The 20060-nt window shown below is 41.0% G+C and overlaps 1 pseudogene; it reads left to right on the plus strand.

Annotated features, from left to right (window-relative positions):
- The first annotated feature begins 17366 nt into the window (after positions 1 to 17366).
- On the plus strand, positions 17367 to 18590 carry LOC110590567 (annotated as a pseudogene).
- The last annotated feature ends 1470 nt before the right edge of the window (positions 18591 to 20060 follow it).

Below are 20060 nucleotides of genomic sequence, written 5' to 3' on the forward strand. Positions count from 1 at the left end.
GCTCCCCTTCCCTCTATTAAATATAAGTTCATCAAAGGCAGGGGACACATTTTATCCATCTTAGCGTCCTCAATACTTCACAAAATACTTACATACACGTGACCTTTAGGATATACTTACTGAATTGAACTAATAATAAGGGCAGTTCTTCAAATTATAACCTCTAACATCCCAGAAAAATTCACCCTGACACTGGATTTAAAGTGTTACTGAATCACAAATTTGGAAGACTCCTAGTTCTAAGGAGGCACGAGAGGGGAGCCAAGGTGCCCTCTCTGCATCTTCATCCCCCCCCACCATGCCTGTCCCAGCAGCTGCTCCACTCATGTCAGCATCCCCTTATTTGGCTCTGTAGATAATTGGAGAATCTGTGTAATCTTTTCTGGTAGAAAGGGTTGAGGCTGGGGAGATGACATCATAGCAGGTGCTGGCTTTAGGAGGAAGTCCAGCCCAGTGCCCGCCTGAAAGAAGGCATGACCGAGGCCACAGTCAGTGACAAGAATGCCTAGCATGCTCCTTCAGGCAGACAAACACAGAAGAAGCCCAGAGAAGCTCCAAGGCAGAAGGCTTCCTCACCATTTCTGCCCTTGGGTAACCCCAGAGGACAAGAGTTTGTCCTTTACCCATCACTGGAATCATGGCTCCTTCTCAGCATTTCTCCAGTGGTAAGAGCTCTTTAGGATACTTAAGTATACAATTTTTTTTATTAAATGTAAAGGAATAAATTCAGCAGATAGTATATACTAATTAGATGATTCCCCAGCCCTTAATCCCATCGATCGACTTGGCATGTGTTTTTGGTAGAAATGACTTCTGCGTCACTTCTACCTCTCCTATAGCCGCTCAGCCCTGAGACTGTTTCACCAAGGGCTGTTGGAACACTGAAGAAGCAAGGCTGGCTTTCTCCCCGTCTTTTTCTCTTCAGCTGAAATGATTATTGATTCTCTTAGTCAGCTTACTAACAGCTACCCGGAATTTTTCACACAGAATTTCTTGAAAGTAAAGTCCTCTTCTCCTGGGAAAATTCTACCAACGCCGAATCCCTTCTGTTGTTGCTCCTCTGAAATTCTTTATCCAAATGCCCCAGATTTCCTGACAACTCCAGATTGACTCATTGTCTTACCTGATGAATGTCAACATGTGTAGTGGAGGACTTCAGCCCACTCACATTTATTTTAACGACCAACCCATTTAGTCATATTCCTGACTTTTTATTTTAAATTCTCTTTTTCTTGATTTGCTATTTGCTGTTGTTTCTCCATCTTTCCTGACTTGTACTGGATAACCAGGTTTTCTTTTTCTGTCCCTCTATAGCATGGACATTTTTTCTGTTATGGGCCAGACAATACATATTTTAGGCTCAGTAGGCCATACGGTCTCTGTCACAGCTCCTCAGTTTTGACATTATAGTGTGGAAGCAGCCAGAGACAATATATACATGAATGAACAGGGCTGTGTTTCAGTAAAACGTTTACAAAAACAAGCAGCAGGCCAGATTTGGCCTGGGGCTGTCATTTACCAGCACTTGTTGGAGAGGATTAAAAGTTCTACATCCTTCATTTTAAACATTTATGTTGCCTTGCAACAATAGAATATACATTCAATTTCTATGACAGGTAATCTAAACTATATAACTTAAACAGGATAGTTTATTTCTCTAATTATATGTGAGTAGTCAGGGGTTGCTTTGACAACACCAGTCTCTGGACCCTGGATTCCGTCTTATTGGTCCTCATCACTAAGGTGTCGCCCTCAACTGTACCTACATCCGCATCCACATTACAGCCTGTGGACAAGGGGAAGTGGAAGTGGAGGGCATGCTTCTTCTCTTCAGGGGACAGACTGGGAGATGCGCAGACCAATTCTGTCTGCATCCCTTTTAACAGTAGTTTATCCTAGGTCACAGCTGGCTGATTGGGGGCCTGGGATATGTAGGCAAACTGGTGGGCCTGTAGTCAGCTACAAATCCTATACTATAGAAGATGGGAGGATAGATGTTGGGGAGCATCTGACAATCTCTACTACAACTAAAACTTTGATTTTTTGATTTGCTTCAAGGATGGATTACAATCTATAACCGTCATCCAGTCAAAACAAAACCTTTAGCATGTATTTATTGAGCACATTTAAAATCCAGCTATGGGGGCGCCTGCGTGGCTCAGATGGTTAAGCGTCTGCCTTCGGCTCAGGTCATGATCCCAGGGTCCTGGGATCGAGCCCCGCATCGGGCTCCCTGCTCCATGGGAAGCCTGCTTCTCCCTCTCCTTCTGCCTCTCTCCCTGCTCATGCTCTCTCTCTCTCTCTCTCTATCTCTGTGTCTCAAATGAATAAATAAAAAAAAATCTTAAAAAATTAAAAAAATTAAATCCAGCTATGTTTGTAATGCTGTCATCTCCCTAGATTCAGTTTCTTCGGGCTCCCAGATGAGTTTTTGGTGCTCCACACCCCCTTTTTTTCCTTCACCCCTTTTTTAGTAGATGTGACTGCTTTATTGATGATTATTTTCTAAGATCTGACCTCCAAACTTTCAGGACAATTATTCTGCATCTTTGTCCTTTTTTTCATGGAGAAAGAAGCAGAAGCACAGGGGAATGACTTACTGTTTCCACTTAGAAAGACCTGGGTTTTAATTACTGTAATTTACATGAGAGTTTTGTGTTTAGTTGTGGACACCATGAGATGAAATACCTGTTAATGTGACATGACACCAAGGGAAGGAACAGCTCTCTGCAGACAACATGTCAGTGAATTAATTCCCTACTGTTATAACTGTTCTGAGAACCTCAGTCAACAGCCCCCTTTGTGAATAATTTTCCATTCGTATGTACGGGTGTCTGACAGTTTGTTTACATGAACGTTGGGAAGAAGAGCCAAAATTATTTGGCTTGGCGTCAAAAACTGTCTCTATTTTTGTTGTCTGCAGTGCTCTGATTCAGTGCATTTTAATAAGTTTTTAACAATGCATGAATTTGAGTCAGAGGAGCTAGAGGAAAGGCTGGGATGACATGCTCTTATTACAGGACATAAAGGGATGACACGTCATCTCTTGTTCCCCAGGCCAACAGTCCTTAAATCAGTGCCCCTTCTCCTTTGGAACTGAATTGTTCTCATTAGGCCTGGGCACAAGCAACTTGGCATAACTTGGTGTTTTCCTTTAAGAGGTTTTAAATCTGAAGTCATTCTTGAGTTCATTCCCAAGTTCTATCTCACCCAGATTTTATCTACTTTCTATAGGGTCTGGGCTTTGGAAGACTTCTTTCCTACACAGCCATTAGAGGTTTGTACTTGATTATATAGGGTTATATCTTGATCCAAGGAAGGCAGACAAGATATGCAGTATTGTTTTTTTAGAGTCTGGGATAATCCTTTTTTCTACATGCTCTCCTCCTGTTCTTTGGCTTACAATGTTGAACTGACAGTGAAACTAAACTAAAATTTGAAAACATTAGAATATATTAATTTTTTTTTCTTAAGTGAAAAAGTAATTTGGACTCTCTCATGGAAGTCCTATATCAGGGAAAAACCAGTATATTTAAGCTTCCTGAATTTCTTCCTGTTGCTGGAGGGAGAGTTTGAATTCTAAGTTGCTGAAATGGAAAAGCTGCTATCTGGGGGCCCATAACCAATTTCTGCATTTTAAAATGGAAACTGGAATCTATTCTGTGGGCAGGCCTTTGCTAGGTTCTGCATTGCAGATAGATGTAAAGCAAATAACTCCACATTAGTTTTGGGAGCACTGAACCACTGAAATAGCACAAATATAGATGCCTCAGACTGAGATGTTTTCATTCAGTTTAGAAATAGGAATTGGCTATGTCTTTAGCAAGACTGTGTCCTTGCAGAAAAAAAATGCCTTTTTTCTAAATATATATTGGACTGTGTCCCAAAAGAGTAGTTATTTAGGACTGAATAACCTACTTTTTAGTTAATATGTTGCTCGTTAATTATACTGTGATTGCCCTGCAGTAGAGTGGGTGGGGCATCAGACTACACTGTGTTTCCCCGCTGTCAGTCACACTGGGGTGGATAAAAGAAAGGTGGGCTTTGGAATGATAGAAGGAGAACTCTCTCTGAATGGCTGAGAGGTGTGGGAAACTAGGCTCTTAGGAGAAAGGACATGGAATATGCTATTTGTGGGACATAAGCAGGTTCCTGTAAATAGTGACAGATCAGGAGAAATTACCTGTAGGGGGGCCTCTGTGAGTATGGTGCATGAGTTCTACCTAGCTTTTTTAGCTCAGAATTTCCCAAATGTATTCAAAATAAAGAATTCTGTTGCATAACACTTGTTAATATGCCACAGAATACTTTCTGAAGAATATACGTGGGAAATGGTGTTAGCTAGACTTCCTGCTAGCATGCATCAAAATCACCTGGATGAATTGTTGGAACACAAATTGCTGACTCTACTCCCAAAGTTTCAGATTCAGTAGGTCTGGGGTGGGCCTGAGGATTTGCACTTCTAACAACTCCCTGGGTGCATGCTGCTGCTGCTAGGTCCAGGAGCCACACTCTGAGAATGAATCACAGACTGAAAGGGTCTGATCTATTCTTTCTCTTCAAGAGGTATAGTCATTGTAATAAAGGCCAAATATTAAAAGCCCACAGCTAACAGCATACTCAATGGTAAAAAACTAAAAACTTCTCCTCTAATGTCAGGAACAAGGCAAGGATGCCCACTTTTGCCACTTTCATTCAACACAGTATATTGGAAAGTCCTAGCCAGAGCAATTAGGCAAGAAAACGAATAAAAACACATCCAAATCGGGAAGGAAGAAGTAATAGTATCCCTGTTTGCAGATAACATGATCTTACTATATATGGAAAACCCTACAGACTCCACAAGAAAACTGTTAGAATTAATAAACTCTTTCAGTAATGTTGCAGGATACAAAATCAACATACAAAATTCACTTGTGTTTCTATACATGAGCAAAAACAATCTGAAAGGGAAACTGAAAAAATTCAATTTATAATAGCACCAAAAAGAATAAAATACTTAGGAATAAGTTTAACCAAGGAGGTGAAAGACCTGCATGCTGAAACTACAAAGAATTAATGGAAGAAATTAAAGAAGACACAAATGGAAAGACATCCTGTGTTCATGGATTGGAAGACTTAATATTGTTAAAATATCATGGCTATCCAAAATGATCTACAGATTCAATGCAGTCCTATCACAACTCCATTGGAATTTTTTACATAAATAGAAAAAATAATTCTGCAAATCATATGGAACCACAAAAGACCATGATGCAAATCAGTCTTGAGAAAGAAGAACAAAACCAGAGGCACCATACTTTTTTATTTCAAAATATATTACAAAGCAACTGTAACCAAAACAATATGATACTGGCGTAAAGATAGACCTATAGATCAATGAGACAGAAAAGAGAGCCCAAAAATAAATCCATGCATGTATGATTAACTGATCTTCAACAAGAGTGCCAAGAATACACAATGGGAAAAGGACAGTTTTGTCAAACTGCAAAATAGTGTGGCCACTATGGAAAACAGTATGAAGATTCCTCACTTCTGCATATTTATTCAAAAGAATTGAAATCAGGATCTTGAAGAGATACTAGCACTTCCACGTTCATTGCCGCACTATTCACAAAATGTGGAAACAACCTAAATGGCATTCAGTGGATGAAAGGATAAAGAAAATGTGGTATATACATACAATGGAATATTATTCAGCCTTTAAAAAGAAGGAAATTCTGCAATACGCAACAACATGGATGAACCTAGAGGGCAATATGCTAAGTGAAATAAGCCAATCATGGAAGACAAATACTGCATGATTCCACTTATATTAGTTATCCAAAATAGTCAAATTCATGGACTCAAAGAGTAGAATGGTGGTTGCCAGGCACTGGGAATTACTAATTAACAGGCATAAATTTGCAGTTAAGCAAAACAAATAAGCTCTAGAGATCCGCTGTACAACATTGTGCCTATAGTCATTAAAAATTTAAGAGAGTAGATCTCATGTTAAGTGTTCTTACCACAATAATTTAAAAAAAAAAAAAAGGACCACTTTCTTAAACCATACACAACAATAAACTCAGCATGGATTAAAGACTTGAATGTGAGACCTGAAACCATAAAACTCCTAGATAAAACATAGGCAGTAATCTCTTTGACATCGACCTTAACAACACTTATCTAGGTGTGTCTCCTCAGGCAAAAGAAACAAAAGTAAAAATAAACTGTCAGGACTATACCAGAATAAAAATTGTTTGCGTGGCAAAGGAAACCATCAACAAAACAAAAAGGCAACCTACCGAATGGAAGAAGATATTTGCAAATGATGTAGCCAATAAGAGGTTAATATCCAAAATATATAAAGAACTTACACAACTCAACACCAAAAAAACCCCCAAATAAGTAGATTAAAAATGGGCAGAGGACCTGAATAAACATTTCTCCAAAGAAGACATACAGAAGGCCAACAGACATGTGAGATGTTCAACATCACTAATCATCAAAGTTATGCAAATCAAAACCACAATGAGATACCACCTTATACCAGATAAAATGGCTAGTATCAAAAATACAAGAAACTACAAGTGTTGGTGAGAATGTGGAGAAAAAGGAACCCTTGTGCATTATTGGTAGGAATGTAATTTGGTGCAGCCACTGTGGAAAATAGTATGGAGGTTCCTCAAAAAAATTAAAAATAGAAATCCCCTATGATCCAGTAATTCCACTATTGGGTATTTGTCAAAGAAAACTAAAACACTAAAGGAAAAAAAAAAGAAGAAGAAGAAGGTAGCGGGAGGGGAAGAATGAAGCGGGGGAAATCGGAGGGGTAGACGAACCATGAGAAACAATGGACTCTGAAAAACAAACAGGGTTCTAGAGGGGAGGGGGGTGGGAGGATGGGTTAGCCTGGTGGTGGGTATTGAGGAGGGCACATTCTGCATGGAGCACTGGGTGTTATGCACAAACAATGAATCATGGAACACTTCATCTAAAACTAATAATGTAGTGTATGGGGATTAACATAAGAATAAAAAAAAAAAGAAAACTAAAACACTATTTCAAAAAGATATATGCACCCCTATGTTTATTACAGCATTACTCACAATAGCCAAGACATGGAAGCAACACAAGTTTTGATCTATAGATGATTGATAAAGAAGATGTGGTATATATATACAGTGGAGTATTACTCAGCCATAAAAAAGAATGAGATCTTTCCCTTTGTAACAACATGGATGGACTTAGAGGGTATTATGCTCAGTAAAATAAGTCAGAGAAAGACAAATACCATATGATTTGACTTATATGTTGAATCTAAAAAAGAAAAAAATGAACAAACAAAACAAGCAGAAATAGACCCATAAATAAAGAGAACAAACTTGTGGTTGCCAGAGGGGAGGGGGGTGGGAGATAGGCAAAATGCGTGAGCTGGAGGTACAGGCTTCCAGTTATGGAGTGTGTAAATCACAGGGATGAAAAGTACATAGTAGGGAATATAGTCAGTGGTATTGTAATAGCGTTGTATGGTGACAGATGGTAGCTACACTTGTGATGAACACAGCATAAAGTATAGAGTTGTAGAATCACTGTGTTGTACACCTGAAACTAATGTAACATTGGGCATCAACTATACTTCAGTTAAAAAAAAAAAGAGGTAGTCATTGAACTCCTACCGTGAGCGAGCCATACAGGGTTTACTCTGCCCCAGTAACACAAAGGCACACTGAAAAAGAAGATTCCAGAGACAAAAATCTGAGTCCCTCCTTAGCTACAGCAAGGTAATTTTAAAAATTAATAAACACCTATATTATCCAAGCTTACTGGCTATTTTGACCATTTTACAATTCAATGGTGTTTTTGTTTCAAAGTGTAAAATAATTGAAAGGAGTTTTACTCATTAATATTAGCTATAGTGACTTTTCAGCACTCTTGGCACCTTAGAAGTTGGGTATGCTGGTGTATGTTATCACAGCAGTTCAACATCTAGTCAATTAAATTTGAAGAAACCCAGTTAGCCAGTAGGCAATTTGGACTGCGTAACAATAAACAACTGGTTTTATTGATTGCTTCAGCTGAAGTAGAAACACTTCAATTTGTATGACAGCTTTACATTTCTGCTTTCCAGTAATTATAATCTCTGTTGAGCCAATACTTCCAAAGGAAATACTGTGAAATGTTCTGAATTGGTATCTCATTTGCAATATATTATTATCTTCATTATATTTACCTGAAATAGAGAATTAGCAAAAACAAAACCAAAGTACAGCCGAATAGATGAGCTGTGTATCCCCAGCCAAAGTTCATCTGGAGAAGTTAAATATGCACACGATAACTATTTCTGCAATGTGTGAGGCAATTAGAAAGTGATATGCATTATCAGCCCACAAATTCAGATGTGCTTCACTCCCAGTTACTTGAGGCGTTGCCTCACAGCATTCCTGCAGATAGTGATAAACTTCAAGAATACGTCGGAACCATGTTAATCAAAGAGGGTCCTAGAGCCCAGACCTCCTGATTCCAGCTTATATTTCCTTAAGTGTGCAGTGTAGTGCTTCTGTGTTGTCTAATACTGTAGCCACCAGCCTCAAGTGATTACTGAGCACTTGAAATGTGGCTAGTATGAATAAGATGTGCTGTGAGTGTAAAATCCACACCTGATTCAAAGACAATATGAAAAAAAAAGTGTAAAATATCTCATAAATAAGGTTAATATTGATTACATACATTGAAATAATATTTTAGGTATTTAGGTTTAAATAAAATATTAAAATTAAAAAAAAAAAGAACATGTCAAGTTCACGCATTCTGTGTTTCAAAGACTTAGGGAACCAGCCAGCCAGCCATCTTCTTGTAATGTGCATCTTAATGACTGTGGTGGCCCTGAACTTGTGCTGGCCAGATACCCAGCTGTGATGACCATAATTGACTCTGGCCCTAATAGCCACCCCTCTGAATGTACCACTGCCCAGGCACCAACGTCACAATTCCCACAGGCTGCCCCCAGGCAGTAACTGAGCATGGTGAGGTACAAATGTGTCCCTATTTGTGTGAAACTCAAGACTCCTTCGATGGGTAGTTTGGCTCAAGGACTCCCTGTCAGCCTGGCTGAATGTCTCTTGGAACTGTACTACAATCCGAGACTCTTACTACCCAACCTCACTTCCTGTCTGCTTCCACAGGAGTTGGACCTTTGTTTCCATCTGAAGGCTCTTCCTGCCTAGTCCTGCCCTCCCCTCCTCATCCTTCACAGCCATTACCCTCTCTTGCACATCCAACCCCATCTTGGAATCTGCTTCTCAGAGGACCTGAACTCACAAAGACAATGATTTTCATACTATCACACAAGATAAAATCAAGATGTTTATGAATGAATTTTAAATAATGGGGAAAGAGGGGCATCCGGGTGGCTCAGTTGGTTAAGCATCTACCTTGGGCTCAGGTCATGATCTCAGGGTCTTGGAATCGAGTCCCACATTGGGCTCCCTGCTCGGGGCGGGGGGCAGCATCTGCTTCTCCCTCTCACTCACCCCCCTCCCCCCACTCATGCCTGTTCTCCCTCTCTCTCAAATAAATAAATAAAATCTTTAAAATAAATAAATAAGGAAAAAAATGTTGGACCTAGAGTAAACAAAATCTGAAAGTTTACTAGTTTTCTTGTCAGTTTCACAAATTAGCTATAAAACTAGTTGATATTTTCTGATGTTACTTCCTTTATATTTGGCATGTCAAAAATATCCACAGCAGCACATTACTATGATGAAAAGTCTGGCTTCTCCTGATACACACCCTCTCTTATTCAAAGATTGATGCAGAGATATTGAAACTCTCATGTAAAAATTGATAGGTTTTGATTAATATATTTTAGATCATCATATTGTTTCTGCTTAAAAGTGTTTCCTGTTAGAAAAATCATTATGAAAGGTTTAGAACTTTATTTATTTATTTATTTATTTATTTTTAAGTAAGCTCTATGCCCAGAATGAGGCTTGAACTCATGACCCTGAGATCAAGAGTACCATGCTCTACTGGCCGAGCCAGCCAGGCACCCTTAGAACATTATTTTTTAAAAAAATAAAAATCAGGGGCGCCTGGGTGGCTCAGTCAGTTAAGCACCAGACTCTTGGTTTCAGCTCAGGTCATGATCTCAGGGTCATGAGATTGAGCCCCACATGGGGCTCCACGCTCAGTGTGGAACCTGCTTGAGATTCTCTCCCTGTCCCTGTTCCTCCCCCTCTGCCCCTTTGCCCACTTGCACTTGCTCTCACTCTCAGATAAATAAATAAATAAATACAATCTTTAAAAAAATAAAAATCACCACCTAGTTTCAGCACTGGAGATACATGATAACCAGTTATAATTTCAGTATGCTTTTGTCTCTATCTTTTTTATACCTTATATTTATGTCTACCCAGGTGAGATAATACTATATATAAATTTAGTATCCTGCTTTTCCCTCATGGTATTAAACTTTTTTTCTAGAATACTCCTAATGGCTGCATAGTATTTCATTGTGCATTATCTTGTTATTCCACTATCCTACTATTTACTTAACTCTTTCCTTATTGTTGGGATTCAGATAATTTCTAATTTGTTGGCTATTATAAACAGTCTATAATGAATATCTTTGTTCATAAAACTTTAGTCTACATTTGAAGAGTTTCCCCCCTTTATCTAGATCCCTAGGAGTCCTTCCTGACTTCCTTGTAAGCCTACAGCTGAGAAAAACCAACAGGCTTATTCCCTACAACCACACAACACGGTAGAGGAATACAGTCCTACCAATCAGAAGACTCACTATTCCACTAACTACCTTAGTGCCCTAAGCAAGTCTCTTTACCTCTGAGTCCACGGGTGTAAAATCAGGGAGTTGAATTAGATAATCTCTGTCATTCATGATTCTGTTACTCTCCTTTCTCCAACTCATATAACTTAGTATTTTCTTGTGTTTTTAAATTACTTTGGGCTTCTAAGGATTAAGAAGTATATTATAGCGAGGTGAACCTGCTCACCAACCTTCTAATACTAACCCAAGGCAAAATATTGTTCACTTGTTAGATTATATTAAAATGTCACATTTAAAATTTTTCTTTCACATTCTTTAAATTTAAATCTGGCTTAGTCTTAATTTATGTTTTTGAAGATTTATTTATTTATTTATCTGAGAGAGAGAGAGAGAGAAGGAGACAGAGCTCGAGAGTAGGGAAGGGGCAGAGGGAGAGCGTCTTGAATGAGACTCCATGCTGAGCACAGAGCCAGACCTGGGGCTCGATCCCAGGACCCATGAGATCATGACCTGAGCCAAAATCAAGAGCCAGATGCTTACCAACTGAGCCACCCAGGTGCCCCTCAGTCTTCATTTATAAAAGACTATATCAAGGGACACCCTGGTGGCTCAGTGGATTAAGTGACTGGCTCTTGGTTTCCACTCAGGTCATGATCTCAGGGTTGTGAGATCAAGCCCTGCATCGGGCTGGGCAGGGAGCCTGCTTAAGATTCTCTCTCTCTCTCCCCACTAAACAACAACAACAAAAAAGATTATATTAAGTGTTTCTTTGCGCATGACCTTGTGCTAGGAACTGAATTACAAAGATGTTATTTTCTTTTTTTTTTTTTTTTTTTTTTTTTTTAAAGATTTTATTTATTTATTTATTTGAGAGAGAGAGAGAGAGAAACAGCATGAGAGGGGAGAGGGTCAGAGGGAGAAGCAGGCTCCCCGCTGAGCAGGGAGCCGGATGTGGGACTCGATCCCGGGACTCTGGGACCATGACCTGAGCCGAAGGCAGTCGCTTAACCAACTGAGCCACCCAGGCGCCCACAAAGATGTTATTTTCAACATCAAGGAATTTCTAGTGGAAAACCACAGCCGTGAGGACAAGGAACATCTAAACAACCAGTCTGAATCTCACTGCCTGCCTGGCGCTGAGGGCCTATCCGGGGGTGGCAGGAAAGGAGAGCTCAGAGGAGTTCTGAGTTTGGAGAGCCTGGAGCCAGTGCGATCTTGCACTCCTAAGAGAGAAGATAATGTGGACAAAATGAGATTCTGGAGGCTTTCAAATGAAGTGGTAAGGCTTGGGTCTACAGAGAGAGAATATTTCAAGATCTGAGATGTAAATCAGGAAAGATTTTTTCCTGATAAAGGTGGAAACAGAGACATCTGATGTACAGATCGAAAGTAAGTCAGATACAAACTCTAACAGATGAACATAATTCAGGCAAAGCGGGTCTTAGCAAATGGCTGTGCAAATAAGTGATGGGAGTTAGCATGGAGAACTAAGGCTCAGCACGCGGACACACTGAAGTGCTTACATGAGAAAATGCAATTACTTTCAATTGCACTAGACCTAATTAGGTCCCCTTACTGCTTTTAATAACACCTGCTCTGTATGAAATATAGTGGTTCCGGCTATTTGCTCACTCACATTGTGAGCTTTATCTGGCTTTGTTACTGGACCCCCAAGACCAGGTTCTTGAGTCTCAATGTCATGGAAATGAACGTGAGACAAAGAAAGCAGGTGGGGTTTATTAGAGATAGCTTATATACAAGGAGCCGATGAGAAAGAGGAATGTCACTCCCTGAAGGGGTAGCTTGCTAGGCTTGTAAAGGCACTTTTCCAAAGGGTGAGGGGCTGTGGGTGGGGAAGCATCCTTCAGTCCCACGGTCATTATCTTGTGGCTGTTACTTTTTAGTGGACACAAGAGAGTCACAGGATGCCTTTGTGGTCGATGTTCTTTAGGGCTCCTGGAAAATAGAAATATTTGTGCAAGCAGGCTTTGAATTGTTACTTCTTATTTTGCCCAGACAACCATTACTCCCTGGTGGCTGTTATCTGTCATTTGTTCTCTTTCCCAGGAGGTATTTGTCTCTAAGCCTATGGAGATTTTAACCCTTGCCTCAGACCAGCGACTTTACAGGAGTTAAGTCCATCTTGCTTTCCCTATATTGTCTCAGCTTTGCTATCAAGAACTTTCTGTGGGGCTTGGGTAATATTTGTAGGAAAAATATTGCCTCCTCCTAGATGGACTTGAGGTAAAGAGAGTGAAATGTACTATAATTTTGAGAATGCCAGTAGTACCAAGAATCAGCTAATGCTAAGCTAGGATATGTTTTCCAAATGAGGATATTTTAATAGGCTAACTGTGCCCAGCGTACTATGCTACCCAGATATGAACTTTAGGAACTTGAAATTCTAGCGCAGAAGAGCCTTAGTTTGAGCTCCCCTAAAAGCAAAGTGTGAGATAAGAACTGGGGTGTGGTATTTGAATTGGGAGCAGGAATGAGGCTGCTGAGACAGGGATACAGAACAGGAGAAGGAATAACACATGGTGACTTTCTGAGCAAAAAAGAGGCCAAAACAGGGAGACTTTTTACTGCTGTGGACATCGGACACTCGGTCCCACTACAGACCCTCAAAGGAACCATGGAGAATGTGTCTCAGCGTTATCCCACTGAAGGACAGGGAGGCTGGGGGATTCACTCCCTAACGTCTTCCTCGTTCCTTGAAGTCTCTCCCCTAAGGCATTAATTTCCCCCACACTTCTGGATCACATCTATGTGGACCAAAAAGACTTTGGAGGAAGTCCTAAAGCAGAAAGCAGAGCGATCCCCTAGCGCACGCCTGAGGTGAGACATGGGCCGTTTACAGGGACGGTCCACTGACCAGCTCCCATGTCCCATCCTGAGGTCTGAGGGGTGGAGAGCCATGGTCTCCAGCCTGTGGAGGACAGCCACCATTGACTCAGTGCACCCACTGCCACTCTCATTAATGTGTTCCTTCTTGTCTTAGTGAAGGGTCCCTCTTCCTGGGCAACGCAGTCATTGGTTAGGTTCTCTGGTGTCCTTCAGTAAACCAGTTCGAACATGCCCTTCTGGCTCTTCTCTCCGTACTTGGCCCAGGCAGTTGTGGCATTTCTGCCTCGTTTATTATAAGCTCTTATCATATCAACCACCCAAGAACCCAGCTAGCAACCTATTAAGGGTCCTTAACCAGGAAGTTAAATCCTGCATCATGGGAAGGTGCTTCCAGGTCAATAAATGCTTCCCTACAGAACTTCGTGTTCCACTCCCTCTACCCAGCCCCTCAAGATCTACTCCCACACACATTTCTAGGTTCCTCCCAGGACATATTAGTAAGATCCTGCAGTTCTTCCAGAAGTGTGCTGTCTGCTCCTGCAGCAGGGACTGCTTGGGCTATGCCAAGAGCTGACCCTAATTATTCATCTGATGGCGATGGTGGAAGGTGTGGGTAGACCCGGAAAACGATGAGCATCATCTGACTTCCTCCTCAGGTGAAGGCTTCGTGTCATCTGTTAGCAAACGGGGGCTGCTCTTCTCTAGCAAGATGGAGGGGAATGTTTCTTCCCACTCTGAAGAATCTAGGGCTTCAGAATTCTCAGGTACATCCACGAAATATGCCATCCCATGCCTCAACATCCTATACCTTCCTTATAAGGGCTCTGATCTCACCAAAAGGAAACCTGTCAATGACGAGCAGTCTCCTTACTAGCACATCTGTCACCCACCAGTTGATAAGCAGCTCTGTAATGCTGCCATGAACACTTTCTGGGCTTCACAGCATGCCCTGAATTGATAGTTAGACCATTCTCTTTCTTCCAGGTTTTTAGAGCAGATAATAAAAGTCAGTCGACTCCACCATCCTCATACTTACCCTCATAAGTACTGTGGAAGTCAGTGCTTTCCCCTTCTACCTAAACCTCATGCCAGTCCTCCACTAGTGAGATTCTTAGCATTTATGAGGATGAGCTCACCAGAGGTTCCCTCCATGGCACACACCACAGGCACGGGGGTCCTTGCTTTCATCTCACCAGTTTCAGTGTCCCATCCTGAGGGTCTGCCTTTTCTAGCACTTCCATTTCCAACTGTCTTGCCTTGGGTTCCCCTAAACCCACATACCAATTGAGCCAACTTCCACAGCTTCTGAGAAAGCACTAAGAAAAGCAGAGAGACACCATGCGTACACTTGAGGTAGGATGTTGTCCATACACGTGGAATTGTTCGTATGACTACTGAAATCAGGCAGGCCAGGAGTGTGGCTCAGGGCACTCCAGCTGTCTGTGACAAGACATTAGTGAACTAGAGGGAACTCAGGAAAACTGACAGACATTTTAGAGCCTTGGATAATCAACCCATTCCCCAAAACCTGAAATTCATTAAAATAACTTCTTTAGTCAAAACCTGAGGTATGCCAATGATTTAAAGCTAAGACCCATGGAGAAAAGTGTTTTACTTTCCCAGGGACCAAAAACAAACAAACAAAAGCCCCCCAAAACACCTGAAAGACATTTTAGAATAAACTACAAAGAGGGGACAGCGATCGTTCCATCTGAGTGGGATGAAAAAGAACAGGAAATGACTGGAAGATACCAGGCAACGCTTTACTTCTGAGGTAAAGTCGGGAAGCTAGGAGTCGATGTATTTAAGATTATTTTGGATACAGTTTTACCCTGAAGACCCTGCCATTGGCAGAAGCACCTTTTGTGGTGTCCTGCATGGGAAGTCCTGCACAGAGGGGCAAAACATTCATAGCATCTAAAGTCTATGAATCTAGAGTCTTATTCAAGGTAGGGAAGGCCTTGTTCTCTCACCCCCAGCAAACCTCAGGTGGGAGCAGCAGAAAGTTGTGCAAGAAAAGCAGCAACACCATCTGTCCAGGGAGCTGTCTACCTGGGACTCAATGTAGGGATGTTTGCTTTACACATAACTAGAAAAGAAATAACTTCCAGCTGGTTTCAGCTCTATGTTAGGATAGGAGACATGTTAGAATTGGCTAATTGCTGTAACAAACCACCCCAAATCTCAATGGCTTACACTCACACAAAAGGTTTAATTCTTGCTCATCTCATAATGCCATCAATTTGGCAGGGGCTCAGGGGCCCCAGCTTCTTTCATATTGTGGCTCCTCTGTCCCCTGAGCCTTGGAGTCCTCCACTAGATCCTTTGCCTCCATCAAACCCAAGTGCAGAGGAAGAGAGAGAGAAGGATGAGGGAGGGTGGAGGACCACCTGGGAGGTGGAGACCTGGAGGCCTACATGACTTCTATCTGCATTCTTTCACCCAGAACTAGTCACATGGTCCCACCTAGACATGGGTCTGGGAAAAGTAGTCTTCCTGTGAGCCCAGGAGGGAAATGAAAGAGTCCGGTGAATACAGAGAAATGTCTCTGCCACAACTGTATTCTATATATAATTGCACTAAATGATGTCCACCAGAGAAAAGATTACCACTGACATAATCCTAAAAACTCAATTCTTTACACATTTCTAATTTTGGTTAAGAAATCACTTAAACTGATACTCTTATCATTTCTCCCTGATGGCTGACTAGAACTTATTTTCTGGGCTTTCCTCCCTAAGCTCTGTCAATTTCTGCCCAAATGTCACTTCTCAGTGAGGCCTATCCTGAGCATCCCATTTAAAATTGCAACCCAGGGTGCCTGGGTGGCTCAGTTGGTTAAGCGACTGCCTTCGGCTCAGGTCATGATCCTGGAGTCCCAGGATCGAGTCCCGCATCGGGCTCCCTGCTCGGCAGGGAGTCTGCTTCTCTCTCTGAACCTCCCTCCTCTCATGCTCTCTATCTCTTTCTCTCTCTCAAATAAATAAATAAAAAAAAATCTTTAAAAAAATAAAATAAAATAAAATAAAATAAAATTGCAACCCATCCATCTCATTTTATCACTCCAACTCTGCCCTATTTTTCCCCAAGGCATGTATCATAATCTCACTTAATACATTATTTATTATATTTCTTTTTTATGGAATGCCTTCCCTCCTTGAAATTTAAGCTCTAATAGGGCAGGTGCTTTTGTCTGATTTGATCACTGAGGTATCCTAATGCCTACAACTGTTCCTGGCACATAGTAGGCATAATGAATGAACAAATGAACAGGGAGCTGCAGGCATTCATCAAGAAGGAACCCAGAAACAGATCTGTACACCCACATTCATGGTAGCATTATTTACAATAGCCAAAATATGGAAACAACCCAAATGTCTATGGAGGGATGAATGGATAAACAAAATGTGGTATATACAATCAATGGAATACTATGCAGCCTTAAGAAGGAAGGAAAGGCTCCAGCAATCCCACTTCTGGGTATATAGCCAAAGGAACTGAAAGCAGGGTCTTGAAAAAATACCTGCACAGGGGCACCTGGGTGGCTCAGTCGTTAAGCGTCTGCCGTCGGCTCAGGGCATGATCCCAGGGTCCTGGGATCGAGCCCCGCATCGGGCTCCCTGCTCGGCGGGAAGCCTGCTTCTCCCTCTCCCCCTCCCCCTGCTTATGTTCCCTCTCTCGCTGTGTCTCTCTCTGTCAAATAAATAAATAAAATCTTAAAAAAAAAAAGAGAAATATCTGCACAACCATGTGCATAGCAGTACCATTCACAGTAGCCAAGAGGTGAAAGCAATCCACATGTCCATTGACTAATGAATGGAAAAACACATGTGTATACATACAATGGATTATTATTCGGCCTTAAAAAAAGAAGGAAATCCTTTTTCATGCTACCATGTGCATGAACCTTGAGAACATTATGCTAAGTGAAATAAGCCACTCTCTGGGCTCTCAATCTTCCTTTTAGAGCCATATCAGAAGGAATGAACTTGATTGATATATATGCTGACAAAGAGTTCAATCAGAACCTGGAGTTCAGTGATACAGATCAGATTGACCTGTATGATGATGTGTTGATGGCCACCTCACAGCCCTCAGATGACAGGAGCAGCAACACAGAGTCACCTCCTACTGTTTGCCAGGAGCCATCTCCAAGCCCAGCAACAAGACCCCTGCAATTCTGCATACCTACAGTGGCCTACGAAATAGGTGAACTATGTGGGCAACTTCTCCTGGTGGACCACAGACCAGCAGCAGATCCAGGTCATTCACTTGGTAGGAATCTATGATGTGATAGAGTTGAAATTTGCAGAGAATGGAACAAATGGCCAATCTAAAGGGTATGCTGAGGTGGTAAAAGCTTCTGAAAACTCTGTTCACAAATTGTTGGAACTCCTCCCAAGGAAAGTTCTTTTTTTTTTTTTTTTTTTAGATTTTATTTATTTATTTGAGAGAGAGAGAATGAGAGAGAGAGAGCACGAGAGGGAAGAGGGTCAGAGGGAGAAGCAGACTCCCTGCTGAGCAGGGAGCCCGATGTGGGACTCGATCCCGGGACTCCAGGATAATGACCTGAGCCGAAGGCAGTCGCTTAACCAACTGAGCCACCCAGGTGCCCCCAAGGAAAGTTCTTAATGGAGAAAAAGTGGACGTGAGGCCAACCACCTGGTAGAACCTGTCACAGTTTGAGGTATAGTCTCAGAAATGTGTATCTGAGTCTCAAGAAGGGGGATATCTCCATGGAACCACTCCTGAGATTCTAGTGCTTCTGCTGATGGATAGACCACACCCTCAGAACCTTGTACCCTCATCTACCTGGGAGATAGGCCCCACATATGCTGCCCCACTTCAGTTGCCCTCCTTCAGCCCTTCACCTGCCCCCACCCCCAATTCCATCCCCACCACCTCCCTCCTCAAGCTTTGGAGTCACTCCTTTCCCCCTGATATCCACTGCAAGCATCTCATGCCTTTTTAAAATGCAGAGACAACCAAGTAAGGTGATAGTTTAAGGAAAAAAATATAGAATGTGAGAAAAACCATTTACCTGGGGAATTTTTTTCTCCCCATTTTTTGTTTTGTTTTTACTCAATTATACAATTTTTAGTTTTAATTCCTGACAGCAAACAAGGGAAAAAAGGGCCTTGTTCCCCATGTTGTCAGTGATTTGTCTTTCTGATAAGTTGAAAACTGTGTAATAAATTTGATGGTGCTGTCAATCTTTTATACTGCCTTGCATTTTTTTTCCTTTTGCAACAAAATATTTTTAAATAATAAAATAGGGTTGTGATCTGTTAAAAACTAAGAACAATAACAGAAATATTATATGATTCCACTTATTGAAGTATCTAAAGTAGTCAAATTCATAGACATGGAAGTGGAATGGTATTTACCAGGGACTGGGGGAGAGGAGAATGAGGAGTTAGTGTTTAATGGGTATAGAGTTTGAATTTGAGAAGATGAAAATGCTCTTCACTGGCTTGACTTCCACTAAGAATGGACATGGTTCAGGAGGATGCAAGTTTGGTTCATTTCAATAGGATACTGGTCACTGTGCCCAATATTGATATATGATGTGTGACCTTATATTATGCATTTCTGTATACTTTACAAAGTGTCCTTCTGATTGTGACAAGAAAGTTAAAGTGGACCAAACATTTCTCTGAAGGAGCCAGCTCAAAGGCTCTGCCACTGGCCACACTGAATAATATAAACTTAAATATCTATAATTCCCTTGGTGAATCTCAGAGAGAGAGGGATAGAAAAAGAGAAAAGAGGAAAAGATTTCCTTTACAGAAAAATAATATATATAGGAGAAAATAATAAGTATAGAAGAAATGGTTTAATGAGAAATCACCATTTTGCAACCCTTATTTAATAATTGATTCAAGCAAGGATAAACAGAGGATGCTAATACCATTCAGTGAAAGTTTGTTGGAGAAGAAGATAGTTATGTTATTCAAATTATCACCCCACAAGACTCTTTTTTAATTAAAAAGAGGGAAAAGATGTTTACAGTGAAGATATCTGACAGACACACCTTAACCAAGTCATCAAACTTTCTCAGTAATAACAGAACAATTAACATTCTACACCTCTTTCTCATAAGCTACAAAAGAAAATAGTATCATCTATGTAGTATTCTTGCCAAAATGTTTAACTTGAATCTAATCATAGGACCAACACAGAATTATGGTACATTCTACAAGACAACAGCTCAGACTTCAAAATGTCAATGTCAGGAAACTATTCCATGTTAAAGAGGACTAAAGAGACATTAACAGTCATACAGGATGCATAAATCTGGATTTCATCTTGGATTTTTAAAATATATGTAAATGCCATTTGGAGAGTAAGGGGAAACTTGAATATGGACTGTATGTTAGATGATATTATCAAGTCAATGTTAAATTTTTGTAAATGATAACAGGGGTTGAATGTTACTGAG

The sequence above is a fragment of the Neomonachus schauinslandi genome, chromosome 9 (assembly GCF_002201575.2).
Source record: "Neomonachus schauinslandi chromosome 9, ASM220157v2, whole genome shotgun sequence".
NCBI lineage: Eukaryota > Metazoa > Chordata > Mammalia > Carnivora > Phocidae > Neomonachus > Neomonachus schauinslandi.